General features: G+C 32.7%; 1 pseudogene; it reads right to left on the bottom strand.

Moving 5' to 3' along the window:
* Positions 1–325: 325 nt before the first annotated feature.
* LOC143668998 (lamina-associated polypeptide 2, isoforms beta/gamma-like) lies at positions 326–15,046 on the bottom strand (annotated as a pseudogene).
* Between the last annotated feature and the right edge of the window lie 702 nt (positions 15,047–15,748).

The raw sequence follows: 15,748 nt of genomic DNA, 5'->3' as shown, positions 1-15,748 counted from the left end.
ACTGCATGGGGAAAATAAATTTAAAACACAATTATTTTATTTATTTTTTTTTTAAAGAGAGAGGGAGGAAGGGAAGGAAAGACAGAGAGAAGGAAGGAAGGAAGGAAGAAAGGGAAACATCTTTAAACATTTTCTTGTTTTTTATTGTATTTTGTTTGCTTGTTTGTTTTTTACATGGGCTGGGGCCGGGAATCGAACCGAGGTCCTCCGGCATGGCAGGCAAGCACTTTGCCCGCTGAGCCACCGCGGCCCGCCAAAAAAACACAATTATTTTAAAATATGAAAATACGAGATTTGCCAAAATTCACCGCCTCCCCAGTTCTAATTAAAGGGTACACCATTCATATAATTTATGAAACATATTTACTAAGGTTTCGTTGCTTGAAGCCATTATAGTTTCAGCTATGGGAGTACTCTCTGAAATTACTGCGCCATCTATACGAAAATGTTCTGAAGTTTCCACCTGTTAGTTTGAAAACAAAACAAAAGCAATAAATATAAAATAATCACTAAAACCCTACGAGTTTGAAAACCCAATTCTAAGCAATAAGCCTTGCATCACCCTTTTCCTTGGAGTTCTTCTTGACCCTCTTGTAGACTCCCTAGTTAATGCCTGCAGAGGTCCGCCTTTTGAAGATCCACTTGTCCATTCAGTCTCAGTTATTCCAGCTTGAGAATAGCTCTATTCAAGCATCGACACATTTAAAAAGCCATATTCTAGCATCAAACACCTTTATAACGGCCACATTAGTACACGGAGAACCCAAGACAAACCTCCAACAGCTAGTAGTTGTAAACACTTAGGTCCTCAAAATATTTCTTAAATGTATTGATTGAACTAATATGTAGGCACCAAAAAAAAAAAAAACACTAAAAATATGTTAAAATACACTGAAGAGTCCATCTCTAGTAGGTCACCAATTAAATAAAAGCAGGGGGAAAAGTACATAAATTATCACTGGCTCCTTCTGTGACTCACTGTTTGTTAGATGGCTCTGGTATCACAGCTGTCTATCTCTTTGGTTGCCTAAACAAAGACTAGACTGATTATGACTTAGAAAAAGTCATTTGCTGTATCAAGTAAATTTCCTTTTAAGACAAAAATGCAAACTTCTATGATTGTTACCATAGAGTAAACATTTTTTCATGTGGTTAGGATTAATTCAAATAGAGTTCAAATGATAATTTAAGGGGTGTCAAATCCTTTTTAGAAACAAAAAACATCAAAATTGGACAGCAACACAAACCAAGTAGTCGCCCTTTCATGAACATGCAGGCCTAACACATCACTGCAAAAGGACAATGCTACCTACTCCTCACTACATAAAGACAGAAAGGTGAGAGTGATAGACATACATGCAGATGAACCTATTGGAGCATTGGTTTAAGCTGACCAGAAAGCACCCACCAACAACGAGTATAACAGTAGAGTGTGCCGATACTGTCACTCTGCTTTCAAACTAGTATTTTTATATTCAAGTCAATGTCTATTTATTTTAAAGATGTATTTATTTTTTTTACTCTTATCTTCTGCCGAAAGATACCCCTATGACAGAAGTAGTCACCTAAGAAATATGCTCATTTGGCTGGAAGCATTGCTCCCCAAACCCAGCAATATGTATCGATTTCTTGTATTTGATTTTGTATTTACCTATACTTATAATTTGTTATATGAGTTTTCCTTTAACTCGATTTGAATCTTTGGGTTGACTTATTCTACTATCAGTTAGTAAATATTTGCTGAATGCAAACTTAATGTTAGTCAAAAGACAAATTCACAAACAAACCACACATACACAAATAGCAAATGCTGACTAACAGACAAGATTCTGAACTAATAGGATTAACAGAATAGATTTAATCTGGAGGTTTTCAACCCCGGCTGTGCATATCATCAGGTAAACTTCAAAAAGAATATCCAGGCCCCCAACTCCACCTCTGACCAATTAAATCAAAATTTCTTCCAGAAGGGCCTGGGCATAGTTAATTTTTATAGTTGTTGAGGGGATTATAATGTGTAGCAAGTGTTGAGAACAACTGATTTAAGATAATATAACTAATAATGGATTTATGATGCATTTAAAAGTGAAGTGCTTCTGAACTACTTTTAACACTGTTTCTTGTTATCTTACTTGAAAGGGCTAAATAAAGTTATCAGTTTTGCAACTGATTCTATTATAAAGACCAGATAATTTTACCTACATCCATGAAGATAACAGGGTGGAAAAAGACACCTTTTTCATTAAAATAGTTACCTACAAAATTCCAGGACTTTGCATTTGTTATGTTTTGAATAATCTCTTCATCAATTTTCTTTTACACTTTTACCAAGGAGTTATTAAAACAATTTTGGTTAATGAAAAATATATAAACATTTACATTTTTGTTAGTATGTTTGACTATAAAGGTCAAGTTCTACTTAAAGATTTTCTTCTGTGGAAGCAAACACAAGAACTCACTGATTGTGGGGATGGCTGAGAATGGGAAATCACTGTAAATCATTTATACTTTCTTTTGTTCAGATTTATTAAATTCTTAAGTTGAGAAATGTCATCCAATTTTATCAGAGCCTATGTTATCATCATTTAATCTACAATTACTTAATCTTCAGAAAAAACTCACTGACAACCTTTCACATAACCAGGAAAAAATCCTGAAGGTTAATTTTTTTAGAATCCACTAACAAGTGACTTTGAGAAGAAAATATAAATTAAAAAATAATAAAGTTATAATCCAATGTCGTATTTGGCAAGATGGACCATATATTAATTTAAAAAAGGAATTCATTGGTACCTAAATTTAGTAATGTGATTGCTGTATTCTTTGGAGCTCCAAATAATTAATTACAGTGACATCTATTTCCAGCTAGATGTTCTACAGAAAGTCTTGAATTTATTATGAGATATCAGAAAAAAAAGTAAAATTCTTTTCACATTGCCTTCTGATAAGCTATCAAGTAAAAAGTTGTTCAGAAGACATCAGGTAGTGAGGCACAAAGAACATAGGAAGGAGCTGGGCCATTAAAGAATGCTATGACTCACAGCTGGTAAAAAGTTAAAAAAAACAATTTACAAAACTAAGTTTTGAAAAGAAATAAACCAAAAATAAGTAAAAGATATCTTACTCTGAAGTGCTCAATATCAATTTGGGTTAAATATGACTAACATGGATAATCATATTAATTTTTTTTAAGCAGCATCAAATTTCTCTATTAGAGAAAGGTACTATACATTGCTGGAGGGAATACCAAAATGTTTCAACTCCTGTGGAGTTGGCAATATCTAGCAAAATTACATATGCATTTACCATTTGACCCAGCAATTTCACTTGTAGATTTCCCAAAGGTAAACTGGTAAAAATATGAAATGATACATGCAAACGGCTGTTCATTAGTTTGTTGTGGTATTTTCTATAATAGCATACAATCGAAAACCCAAATATTCATCAAAAGCACTGGCTGAATAAATTACAGTCCATATATAAAATACAATAATAAACAGTTGTATAAAGTAATGAGAAAGATGGCTATGTACTGATATGTAATGATCTACAGGTGATGTGTTTTGGTTAAAATCAGAAAGGTACAAAAGCAGTATGAAAATTAGGCTACCTTTTGTATAAAAAAGGAGAAGCATGAACAATTTTATAATCTATGTATTTATTCATATTTTAAAAAAGCAACCAATTATAAACCAAAAAATAATAAAGATGATGACCTATAGATAGACTGAATAAGAAGAGAAGCCCGATTTCTGATTCAACCTTTTGTCCAAATGAAACCACATACATATTATAAATTAAAAAAAATAAACATGAAAGAAAAATGCAATCCTTACTATTAGAAAGTAAAGTTGTACATCAAACTGGAGGCCTTACACACAAAGAAAAAAATTACTTTATAAAGTAATTTCGACTATATTTCGACTATATATCCTAACGACAAGAAAAACTACAACAAAAATTTTCAAAATTGTACTTAGCAGCCTATTAGTAGTAATACTGTATTATAATTCTGAAACTTTAATATATATTGTGATAATTAAAAATTAATACTTTAAGAACCAAGACATGCAGCTTGAGAAGAGATACAAAGAGATACAAATATAACACAAAAGTTAGATACCCTATAATCTTAAATTAAAAATCTTAAATTTAAAATATTACCATAAACTCATAACTTATTTTTTTTCTTAAAATAAAGGTATTTCCTACCTCTACCTACTGAAAAGGTTTAGAAACAATGACTATCAGTGGGAATGTATACTGTACACGCAGACTGTAGCCTCCAAATAGCATTTTCCATAAAAAGAAAATAATAAGTGACAGATTATTTTTATACAGATTGTTTAAAAGTTATTTATTGAAGGTTTGAATGCATACCAGTATTTCTATTGTTTTGAGATTGGCAATTTTCATTGTTTCCTTAAAGTGGGAGAGAACTTAATCTTTCCTTCATCAACAAAAAGAATCCATCTACAAATGTGTCCAGATCTGACAAAGTGGGATAAGATTTTCCAACATAGAAACACATTTAACTAGAAGTTTACAGCTTGCTTTATATGTCAAGAAGTTACACAAACATGTGGTGGAAAGATGTAAATTATTAGTTAAAACACTCTGTCAAATTTTTTCTATAAAGAATTCACCTTTTCCTCAAAATTTTGATATTCAGACTTCAGCCTTTGTGCTCAGAAAAGCTTCACTTCAGCATGAGCTCTTGTATTCTCTACAGATCTAATTTACATAGTGAGAAGCAGAATAAATGATGCAGCATAGCCTTTCTTTTTTTCTCTACTTTGAGATGTGAGTTGAGCACTTGTTTCAGGGTTATTGCATGGTTATATCCACACTATAAAGTTACGCATTCATAAGTACCAATGTTGAAAAGTGATATTTTCCTAGACCTTCCCTGAGGCAGTTTTACCCATTGGTAAACAATTGTACAACCCCCCACTCCAACCCTCAAAAAAGAAATAGGTTCCTTTGGAAAAAACAGCTGATTTTAGGTATGAGGAAAGAAATTAACATGAGCCTGGGACAACTGGGTCAATTAAAGGATATAGGAAGCAATTTTGTAATTTCCCCTGGCTAAAGAAGGTACAATTTGAGTATTAAAAAAAAATGATGACTACAACTGAGTAAAACAAATCAAAACTATAAAAACAGTAATATTAAAAAAATCTTATTGGTCACCCTTCAAAGTGGCTAGGACACTGTATTTTGAAAACTGGTATATAAAAGGCAAAAAATAACATTTATTCTGACTCAACTATCTGAATATTATACAAGGTAACTAAGCAGTTCATGAGAAAAAGTTCTTTTAAAAGAATTAGAATTAATAAATGCAAAGGAATGAGACAATAAGGAAAAATTCCTATCGTATAAGCTCAAATGAAAAAATAGCTCCAGGTAATACCATCAATAGCTGTTTGAACCATTAAATGAAACGGCTGAGACGGAACTTTATAATAGACAGATTAGGCTTCTGACATCTGACCCTATTGCTAATTAATTTTAAACATTAACAAAAGACATTACATGTCTCCTGAAATTATGCATTAAGGAGTATTAACACTATTTATGAAGTATTTTTGCCAAAAAAAAACTCTACCTGATCTAACCAGTCCTCTATACCTGTGCTGTTCAAAATGGTAGCCCCTACCCACATCTGGCTATTTAAACTAAACACATTACATTTAGTTTCTCAGCCACACCAACCACACTTCAACTGTTCAGTAGCTGTATGTGGCTAGTAGCAACCACAATGGACAGCACAGATTTGGAACTTCTATCATTGCAAAAATTTCTATTGCACAGACTCACTACAGTCTAATGCCCATTCTACAGGAAATGCAAGGTATAAAAAAAGCAAATTATGCAACATTTAAAGAAACAATCTGCCAAAAAATGTGGGAAGCTTTGAAGAGAAAGGACCTGATTTCACCATCAAATTAATGAAGGGAGGGAAGAACTCTTGTAGTATGAATAGCTATAGACTTAAGAAATTAAAAAAAAACACAAAAATGACCTGTGGATCGTGTTGTGAATCCTGATTTGAACAATTTCATAATAAAAGAGACATTTCTGAAACAACTGGAGGAATTTGAGCATGGGTTACATGACAGAATTATTAATTTTATTAGTTATGATAGTGGCAGTCATTATATATATTTTAAACACCTTATAGAGCTATAAATTGAAATATTGATCTTTATGTGTAAAATGATATGAAGTCAGAGATTTAATATCCTTCAATGAGAAAAACTACAAAAGCAAATTAAAAAGCGAGAGGGAAGAGGAAACAAAACTGGTGAAGCGCTGATAATTGCTAAACCTCTATGACTGGAGAGTCATTCAACTCTCTCCTCTACTTATTATTATGTTTGATATTTTCATAGGGCTATCATCCAAGTCTGCCTGTTACCTCCTAAATCTACTCTCTTCTGATTATGCATCCTGCTCCTCATTTTAGAGTCTCATCTCAAACACTTATCCCTTAACCCATCTTTAGTACCATCTCCCCCCCTACTTTTTTTGAACTTATCATCTGACCAGTCATACTCATGATAGCACTATACCATCTTGTCATCATATTTGGACTAAAATCTCAGTGCTTCTTTTATAGTGTTCTTCACAGAAGTTTCTAGTTTCTGCTGCTCTGTTATTTCCTTATTCTTCAGCATGCAACTGCAGCTCTTCCCTAACAACACTAGATAAAAAGGCAATAAAATATTTATCCCAGTGTTTGGTTCTATCTTAAATGGAATTTTTCTTCACTCAATGTTCTATACATTCTCTACAGTCACCAAGCTTGCTTCTAACAAATAACTTAGAAATTCATCAAATTACAATTTATTACATCAAACAAGGAGAGTGACATGGCTTAAGAAATTCAGAACATTTCCTTGAAGATGCACAATTTTTAAGATGAGAAACAGAAGATGAATAACCAATGAGACAACTCTTCTAGGTAGGTATTGAGTAACAAGGAAAATTACTCAGGACAGCTGCCTGGTAAAGCATCAGTCAAATCAATGTTAGACTACATGTTCTGTGAACATATTCATTTCTGTATCTGTTTTCTTAGTTTCCTATACTTCCTTTTGAAAAAATAGTACCTTGATTCTCTCACAACAAAAAAGAAAAACTTTCCCACTATTTCCACTTAGGATAAAGGAAGAAAACTGGCTTCCAAGCTAAAAGTAAGGTGAGAAATTTAGAGACCAAGACTTAAAAACACTCCTCCCTACCTTCTAAAAAGAATTATCTGATTTATCTTTAGCACAGAATTAAATACCCAAGACACGAATTAAACATTTAAAGTAAGCACAGGCAACAATACACTGAACAAAAAACAAAAGTTGAGATTTCTAATGCCACTTAATTTTAAAATGTAATGAACAATTAATTGACTATGCTTGGATCTGGGTGTCAACTATTAGCCAAAGCTAAAACACAAGATTAGTGTTGTCAGGGTTTTACTTATACTTGTAATGGCGATCACAGAACTAAACATACCTGATTGTGTTCAAATCTTCTTTGCTTGAGTATCACTGGAGTCTTGCTCTGCCCTTTAGTGGTTCTCTCTTCTCAAGCTTGAGATCTACTTTAGAGTCTGAAAACAGAGAAGTCATTACTCTCTGAAACCTACAACAAACTGCAAAGTCATCCTTTGTATTAATAATATTCTTAATGTTACTAAGAATCCTGGGTTTAGGTACATTAATATGTAAAACAAGTTTGTCTACTGGTATTACTTCAATAAACAAAAATACACTGTGATTTCTGTCATAAAATAATTTTTTTCTTCCTTATTATCTTATTCCATTTTTGTCTCCCCCATTTCTTAATCTGATCACAACTTCTATATATTTTCCTTGCCTTTTTCTGGAACTAATATATAGCCTTAAACATGAAGTGAATTAAAATTGTTCCCATGAGGATTTTTGCTAAAAGACAAATTTGGAAAAAAGAACATATAAAATACACAGTTGACATTCTTTTGTTCATATATATTCCTACTATAGGACCAATTAAATTTATTAAGATTTGGAATGTGGAAGAGGAAAAACTATAGGGAATTTTAAGAATGAAAAAACTTATAAGGTATCAAGCCTCTAACAATTCTAGTAACTGCCATGATAAGTGGAAATGATGATAAAACAAGTACAATTTAAAACTCTTTCCTATTTTTTTAAATATAATTATGAAAACATCTGGCTACAACCGAGGTGGAGGTAAGGCAGAATTTTTTTCACAACCAATCACAAGTTACTCCTTCCCTCACCCACGATAAAACTGAGATAGCATTTCTTTGAACAGAAACCATATATATATATTTCTTGGCTTGTCGCCATGATGTTTATTAAGCTAACAATTTGAAGTTACATACCTTTCCATAGACCCCAATTTCCCATTCTCTTCTCCTAGTCTTGGTTCTATTGTCATTTGAAGATACAGATTTTTTTAAGACTTATAATTAGTTAACTTCCTCAATTTTGTGATCATTTATCATGGTATAGCAAAATTAATAAAAGTCAGTTGTTACTTCTACAACTTCTTTTATCCCAAAGTTTAAAAGTTAGATGATTTCTTTCTTACCCAAGAGATAGGCGTCTATTATTAAACAAAAGCTTAAATTAGTTTTGCATGAACTCAATGTACTTATGCTAAAAAGTAGTCAAGATATTATGTATCTTGCTAACTTTCCAATCTTGCACTAGTCAGAGTCCTTGCAATTTTCCCAAAATTGGACAGTGATTTTTATCAAGTTAGTACAAACAGTTCAATCATTATTTAGGACTGAGCTATCAATTCCACACCGCCCACCTCCCAACAACTTCTTTTAATGGATCTGTCTGTCTACCTATCTATTTGTGTTTGGTATAACCCTTAGCATTATAAAACTCATGCTTTGTTAACTCAGAATCTAGGAATCAGAAAGCACAAAGTAAAAAGTGCATTAGAAATTTAAACAAAAAGATTAATTTTCTTACAAATTTAGATTCCAACAGCTAACAAAAACATGGTCCTCAAACAGAAGAAAAAACATACAACACATTAGGATATTGTCAATTATACCACTGCAATGTCAAGTGAATTTCAATCTGAAATGGAAAGGGAATATTTATCCAAATATCTAACTTGTTGCAATTCCAAGAATAAAACAAACATACAACATGTTTCTGGAGACCACACAAATCTGTTCGTATTTAACAACTTTATTGAATTTGCAAAAGCATTCTACAATAATACATTTTTTAAAAATCACAAAGCACTTAGTAGGTACATGAATACATGTACATTTCAGAAGACAAATAACAAATAAAATTAGCCCCAGAAATCTGCAAAAATGAACATAAGAAGTTTGACTGTATTGATTAGAGAAATCCCCAAGGCAACGTATTCGCTTAGGCTTAAGGAAACGATTTTCCAAAAAAAACAAAGAAATATGAATATCAAATGCCTTCTACAGTTACTGTTTCAGCTTACAATCATAGAAATGAAAACAGGGGAAAATATATTGCTTTATACAGAAAAAGACACTTATAGCCTGATTTCGTACGATTTAAAAAAAAACAATTTAAATTTGCTTTTAAAGTTTAGATTGCCAAGCTTAATCACCCATGAGCTATTTAACATACCTTGAAATAAAAGTGTTATTAAAAAATTTCAGACAATTACCCATGTCTAATTAGTCTGACAAACTAAATTGATGGTGAGAATGCATTAGTCCAGAGTTATCTATTGTTTTCCAGAACAGTGTTTTTCAAAGTATGGTCAATGGATTGGTACCGATTCATAAACTCTTTGCTAATAATCCATGAAGAGGTGTGTGTACCAGAATTCAAATCAACACATTTATCAATAAAGGTTTACTACCAAAAAACCCCTGTCAATTGACCTAAAAGGTGTCTCTAGATTAAAAATTCTGATACCTTTGCCTTGTCTGCAGATGAGTAATAGTTTGTGTACCTGCATCTAACCTGTGCTGATAAAGTATCATGTTGTAGACATAAATAAAAAACAAAGCAAGAGAATAAGAGCAAAAATGTGGACAAGTTCTAAAAAGTATATTTAGATGGGACTATCAAAATGAATAAAAATTGTTTTCAATGTGTAACGAGTGTTTAATTTTGTCCTTGATATAAAGGAGAATGCATATGGTAATTTTAAACAGTAAGATAATTTTACTTATATTACAGTTAATGTAATTATCTCAGCTTTGAAGAGTTGTAAAAGCAAAAATAAAATAGAAAATAGTGAACTATTTAAGATAAAAACGTGATCTAGATGTTTGTACTAGGCTTTCTAGCTGCTTAACTTTAAAATGGGGCAGGTGCAATTCTATGTAAGCAATTACTTTTATATTGTAATTTGATGGACAGAAGCTTAACACTTTGAAATTAACACAAAGACTAAAAAGATTTTAAAAGAAAATTTTGGCATAGAGGTACTAATTTCTCCATATCAAAGATTAGATGTCTTTATTTTTAACTTTATCAGTGTTTCTTCCCATGTTTTTTAATTACTTTGTATACATCTCCTCCAAATAATGTTCCACGTTTAAAAGGAGTAACCACCAGCTTATTCTTAGAAGCTGGATTAATTTTACAATCCCTCAGTCAGAGATATCTGCGACCCATAGTGGAAGATCCCATGGCACGGGCAGCCATTTTCATTTCATCAAATGCAGCTTCACAAAGAAATGAGGCTGCATCGTATGTTTTGCTCAGAATTCCAAGTGCCTGGGGCATATGATTAGGATTAGAGTTAAGAATCTGTGCAGCATGACTAACATCTGCCTGCATCGCCCTAACTACAAAAGCAGTATGGGTTGCAATCTGTAATGCTGATGCTGCAGCTTCATATGCTCTACTGAGTGCTAAGTCCAACTGTTTATCGCAAGACTCAGCAGAGGTTGCCTGAATACCTGCTGCTGGAGTGGCTTCAGAAATAAATCCTAGGATTTCATCGTCTACTTTTGGAACTGATAGTATCCGTGTTGCCTCTCTGGAAGAAACCGGATACTTGCATGCCAATGAAGGCAGTTGTCTGTCAATGTGCTGCCACTCCTCTTCAATTACTTTTAAAACAGATTCATGGAAAGGAAAAGACAGTTCTGAGGCATTTATTTTATCATGTTGCAATTCCTTAGACATTTCTATGCCTAAGATATTAAGTGAATGAGAGACAACAGGTTTAGCAAAAGAAGACATATTTTCACCTCCAGGTAAATTTTGAAATGCCACAGAGGATCCTGAATCCCTTTCCTCGACTGACTTTTCAGTGTGTCTAGGGCGTTTTTGTGGAGGAGAAAGGGATTCAGTTTCTTGAAAATTAGATCGATTAATTCTTTTCCATGTGTTTTCTACATCCAGTAGGGGTACAGAGGAAGAAGTCCCCGGCAAACTAGCTACCCCCCGCTGGACCAACAGAGAATTGACATAATCCCTGATTGCCTGAGCAAGGGGTGGGGAAATGACCTGTGATCTCTCAAACTCTTCTATTCCCTTCCGTTCACTGGGAAGAACTGATTGATCTGAAATATGGGACCTTTCAGTACATAATGGTTGAATTTGACTTTTCTCTCCACAGCAAATATTTTCTAATATGGCTTTATAACAAGTACTGGTGGTTTCTTTAGTCAGTGAAGGAAAAGCTGCAGCAGAGACCAACATGGCAGCGAGTTCATGCTGAGAAGATGACGAAGAACTTTTCTCTAAACACCTATCATGACTAGACTTGGAGGAAATAAACAAATCCCTCCAGAAGCTAACTTCTCCAATTGTCCCCTGCTAGGCAAGGTTGTGGCAATAAGAGGTTCCCTAGGTGAGTCTCCCTTAGAAGTATGTACTTTCTTAGCTGCCTGTAGTTCAGTCCTGCCCAAGGGAGGACGGGTGGAGATTTCAGGAAAAGAAATACCCTGAAAAAATCCACCAGAGGGAGTAGTTGGAAGTTCAGAAAAAGGAACAAAATCCCTAGTGGACTTCTCTTTCTTGTTTTCTTTCTTCTTTCCTGTAGAGGCAAAAGAGGCAGGAAGTTTAAACATTACTTGTGTTTGAGCTGATTTTATTCTTTGCCTCCTTGCTAAAATAGTGCTGTTGAAGGAAAAAGGCTCTATATTGCACATTCTGAACAACCAATTTGCAGACTATACCCTGGCAGGGAATTCTTAGGGAGATATGGGCAATTCACATAAAATTAAAATAACTTTAATTTTAATCAGTTAAGAACTTATGAACTAATTAAGAATCCGTTCATAAATCATATGATTTAAAGGCTTATAAACATCAAGTTATATTACTAATAATTTTTAAATGGACATTTAATTCATTTTCTATTCCCAAAAGTATTTAAATATCACGGCAAATTTTTCTTAAAATAGTATAGTCCACTAAGAGTATGTATAAAATATTTAAAGTTTCCTTAAAACCGGATTATCTAGCAAACACTGTAAACAATTTAAATGTCTACCAATAGAGAATAGGAAAATATGCCATATTCAAATGTTACCACATATATTAATTACAGGGAATAAATCAGACATATATGTAATAGATCATTAAGATAAGATCTCAAAAAATATAATATGGAATAAAGAAAAGTGATAATATTTATTTACCAAGATATTTATATAAAGTTTTAGGTAAATATATATATATATAAAAGTATGAAAAATGGACTGGAAAGACAAGCACCAAATTAATGATAGTGGTTACTTTCGTGAAGGTGATAATGGGAATGGGTCAACAGAGGAATTTCGTAGCATTTTATTCTCTGAAAAGTTAATAGGCAGTTTTGGATCATGAAGATTAGATGTCTGTACTTTTCAGTTTCTTAGAATTCTAACAATGAGTATTTAAATCAAATTACCTGGAAGATTACTTTAATGATGTGAAAAACTTTATGTCTTTCTAATATTTTTAAATCTACCTTCTTCATGGTCACTGTATCTTAAAATAAATCTGAAAACAAAAACAAAAACCAACACTACATTTATTTTACAAACACCACTTTAAATTTTACCTTCTTCGTTGTCACTGTATCGGTCAGAGTCGTTACTCGCATTCTGCCTTGTATTTTCTGCTGAAGAAGGAACTGCTGGCAGAGGGATAGATGACCTTGATTCCGCTCCGCTCCTTGTTCCCTCAGTTTCAGCAGCTTCTTCTCATACAGCTTTCTGGTTGTCCCTGTATTATTAAGGTGGAACTTGCTTTAGAAGCTGGTGCTGTCATATAATTCTTCATTTAGTTACTGTTCTTGCTTGCTCTTATATATTTATTTTCCTGCTACTAACTTGACTTTATATTTTAATATTTTCACTTATTTTAAGGTCAAATTTAGGCACTATCCCTAGCAACATTTAAAAATTAGGTCTGTACTTTCTTTTTCTAAACTTTAGTGCTTAAAAAAATACTATATAATGGACACTTCTCTAAAATAGATGTTTTTCTGGGATTTTAACATACGATTACATAAATGTTTCTTTTAATAGCATGGAATAGATAGTAGATTGATATAGATTTTACTCTGTCCATGTATGATTCAGTATTTTAAACTGAAAGAGCTATCCATCTTGTCTTAGGGTTTGAATTTTGACTTTGTAGGTTTTCCAATCTACATCGTGAGTTTTGTTTTAGTATTTGCTTATGTAGAGAAATACTTTTATAAACAGACTGTACCTCCCTAAAGAATTACCACGATCAAAATCCAGTACTCTAAAAGATCAATCTACCTATAAATAGCCACTGAGTTACCAGGAAAAAAAAAAAAAAGAGTCCCACAAATCACATCTAAATATAACTTCTCTAAAGTTAAAATGAACTTTTATTGAAAAAATAATCACATACCAATTACACAGCAAATTAAAATTAATTATAAACAAATTCTTAATACACTTCATCATTAGTGACAATTTAAAATAAAAAATAGCTTTCCCTCCGTTTTACACTAGTTGTGTATCATTCCCTTATTTCTATAAGCTGGGTAAAAGGACAATGAATCACTTTAGATACAACATGTATCTAGAAAGGTTGCCTAAGTAGTCTTAAGATGAACAAATGGCATACTAACTTCTAACTTTAGTATATATTGATATATAATATACATTTTTCACTATCTCCTTTTTGGAATTTTAAATGAAAATTTAAAAAGAATATCAAATATCTATTGGCAATTATATTCATTGGGAAATGAAATAATAAATTTCATTTTTAAAAAATGAACACATTCTAAATCCTTGTTTGTATCTACACCTCTACAAAAAAGCAAATTCCAAAACTCAAAATGTTACACAATTAAGATCAAAACGGGCTTCTCTCATCTTGAAGGTACTGCTAAGACCCTAAAAAACGAAAGCACAATCAGCCTTGCAAATCATCACCACTTAGAAGTAACCTAGTGATGGAAATTCAATGTTTGTTCTTAAAGGTATCACTCTTGAGTTCCAATTGAGATAAGGTGTTTTTAAAAAAAGATAACCAAAAAAGGGTAGTATACTATAAATGAATAACTGAGTTCTATTCACAAGTCTGTCAGTAATTTACTGGTCTGGATGAAAGTGGCCAGCTATATTATCTCAGTTTTTCCTCAGCTGCCACATATTGAAAATAACTAGACCGATATGGTCTCACGAGGTAGCATGATGTGCCATGTGAAATAATCTCAACAACACAGGTAGAAATCACCGATTTCAATTCTCTCATTTATAGGTTAGGAAGCTAAGGTCCTAATCATGTAACTGATTAAGGATGGACTGGCTAAGAGAACCCAAACTCTTGGAGAAACAATCTGGGGTAATGATTCACAGTAAAGGTATTTGAAATTTTATTAACTTACCTACAATAGGACCAGGATTCACTCCATATTTCACAAGCTGATCCAGAAGATCTTCATTAGTAAGTTCTGTTACATCTAGATCATCTTTATCTTCTGGTCTGGGTCTATCCATTTTCTTTGTGGCTTTCTGTGAACAAAGTCCATTATTTTTCACAAGAATTAGGACAACTTCATTATACTTACATAAATAACACTCTGTATACAATTATTGTGATAAATATGCAAATTTACTTTCAAGCAGATTCAGTTTAATGAATTCTGAGTGATTTGATTAAATTAAAAGCTAAAAGCAACAGATTATTTGAAGAAGTTTTCTATGTTCAATTCTAATTATACAAATATAACACCCAAGCCAGTAATCCAATTTTACAGACATTAATGTTTAAACAGTTAGTTTTGGATTATGGAAGTAAAGTGGAGATTGTGGCATCAAAAATCTAAGGCAGCAAATTGAAATTAAAACCAAATGACTTTGGACTATCTTATATATCTTGTATTATAATCAATAATGCGCTTGTTTTCTTTTAAATAACTTAAAATTCATATAGCATGTGATGGTTAGGTTCTGGTGTCAAATTGGCCAAATGATTACACCAAGTTGTCTTGTTAAGAAAGCTCTGGTCTGGGCACTACTTCGAGGATATTTCATGGCTGGTTAATTAAATCGCCAGTCGATTGCATCTGTTGCTAATTACACTTGTGATCAACTAAGGCAGCCCCCCAAAAAAGTCAGATAGATAATCTAATCAGCTGAATGAAGGCTTTTAAGGAAGAGAAAGACTCTTTCGCTGCTTCTTCAGCCAGCAAGCCTCTCCTGTGAAGTTCATCCAGACCCTTCATTGGAGCTGCCAGCTTCACAACCGACTTTGGACTCTTCCATTCCCATGGTTGCATAAGATACCTTTAT

Source organism: Tamandua tetradactyla, chromosome 25 (genome assembly GCF_023851605.1).
Source record: "Tamandua tetradactyla isolate mTamTet1 chromosome 25, mTamTet1.pri, whole genome shotgun sequence".
In the NCBI taxonomy this organism is placed as follows: domain Eukaryota; kingdom Metazoa; phylum Chordata; class Mammalia; order Pilosa; family Myrmecophagidae; genus Tamandua; species Tamandua tetradactyla.
This window is presented reverse-complemented; position numbering and strand designations above follow the sequence as displayed.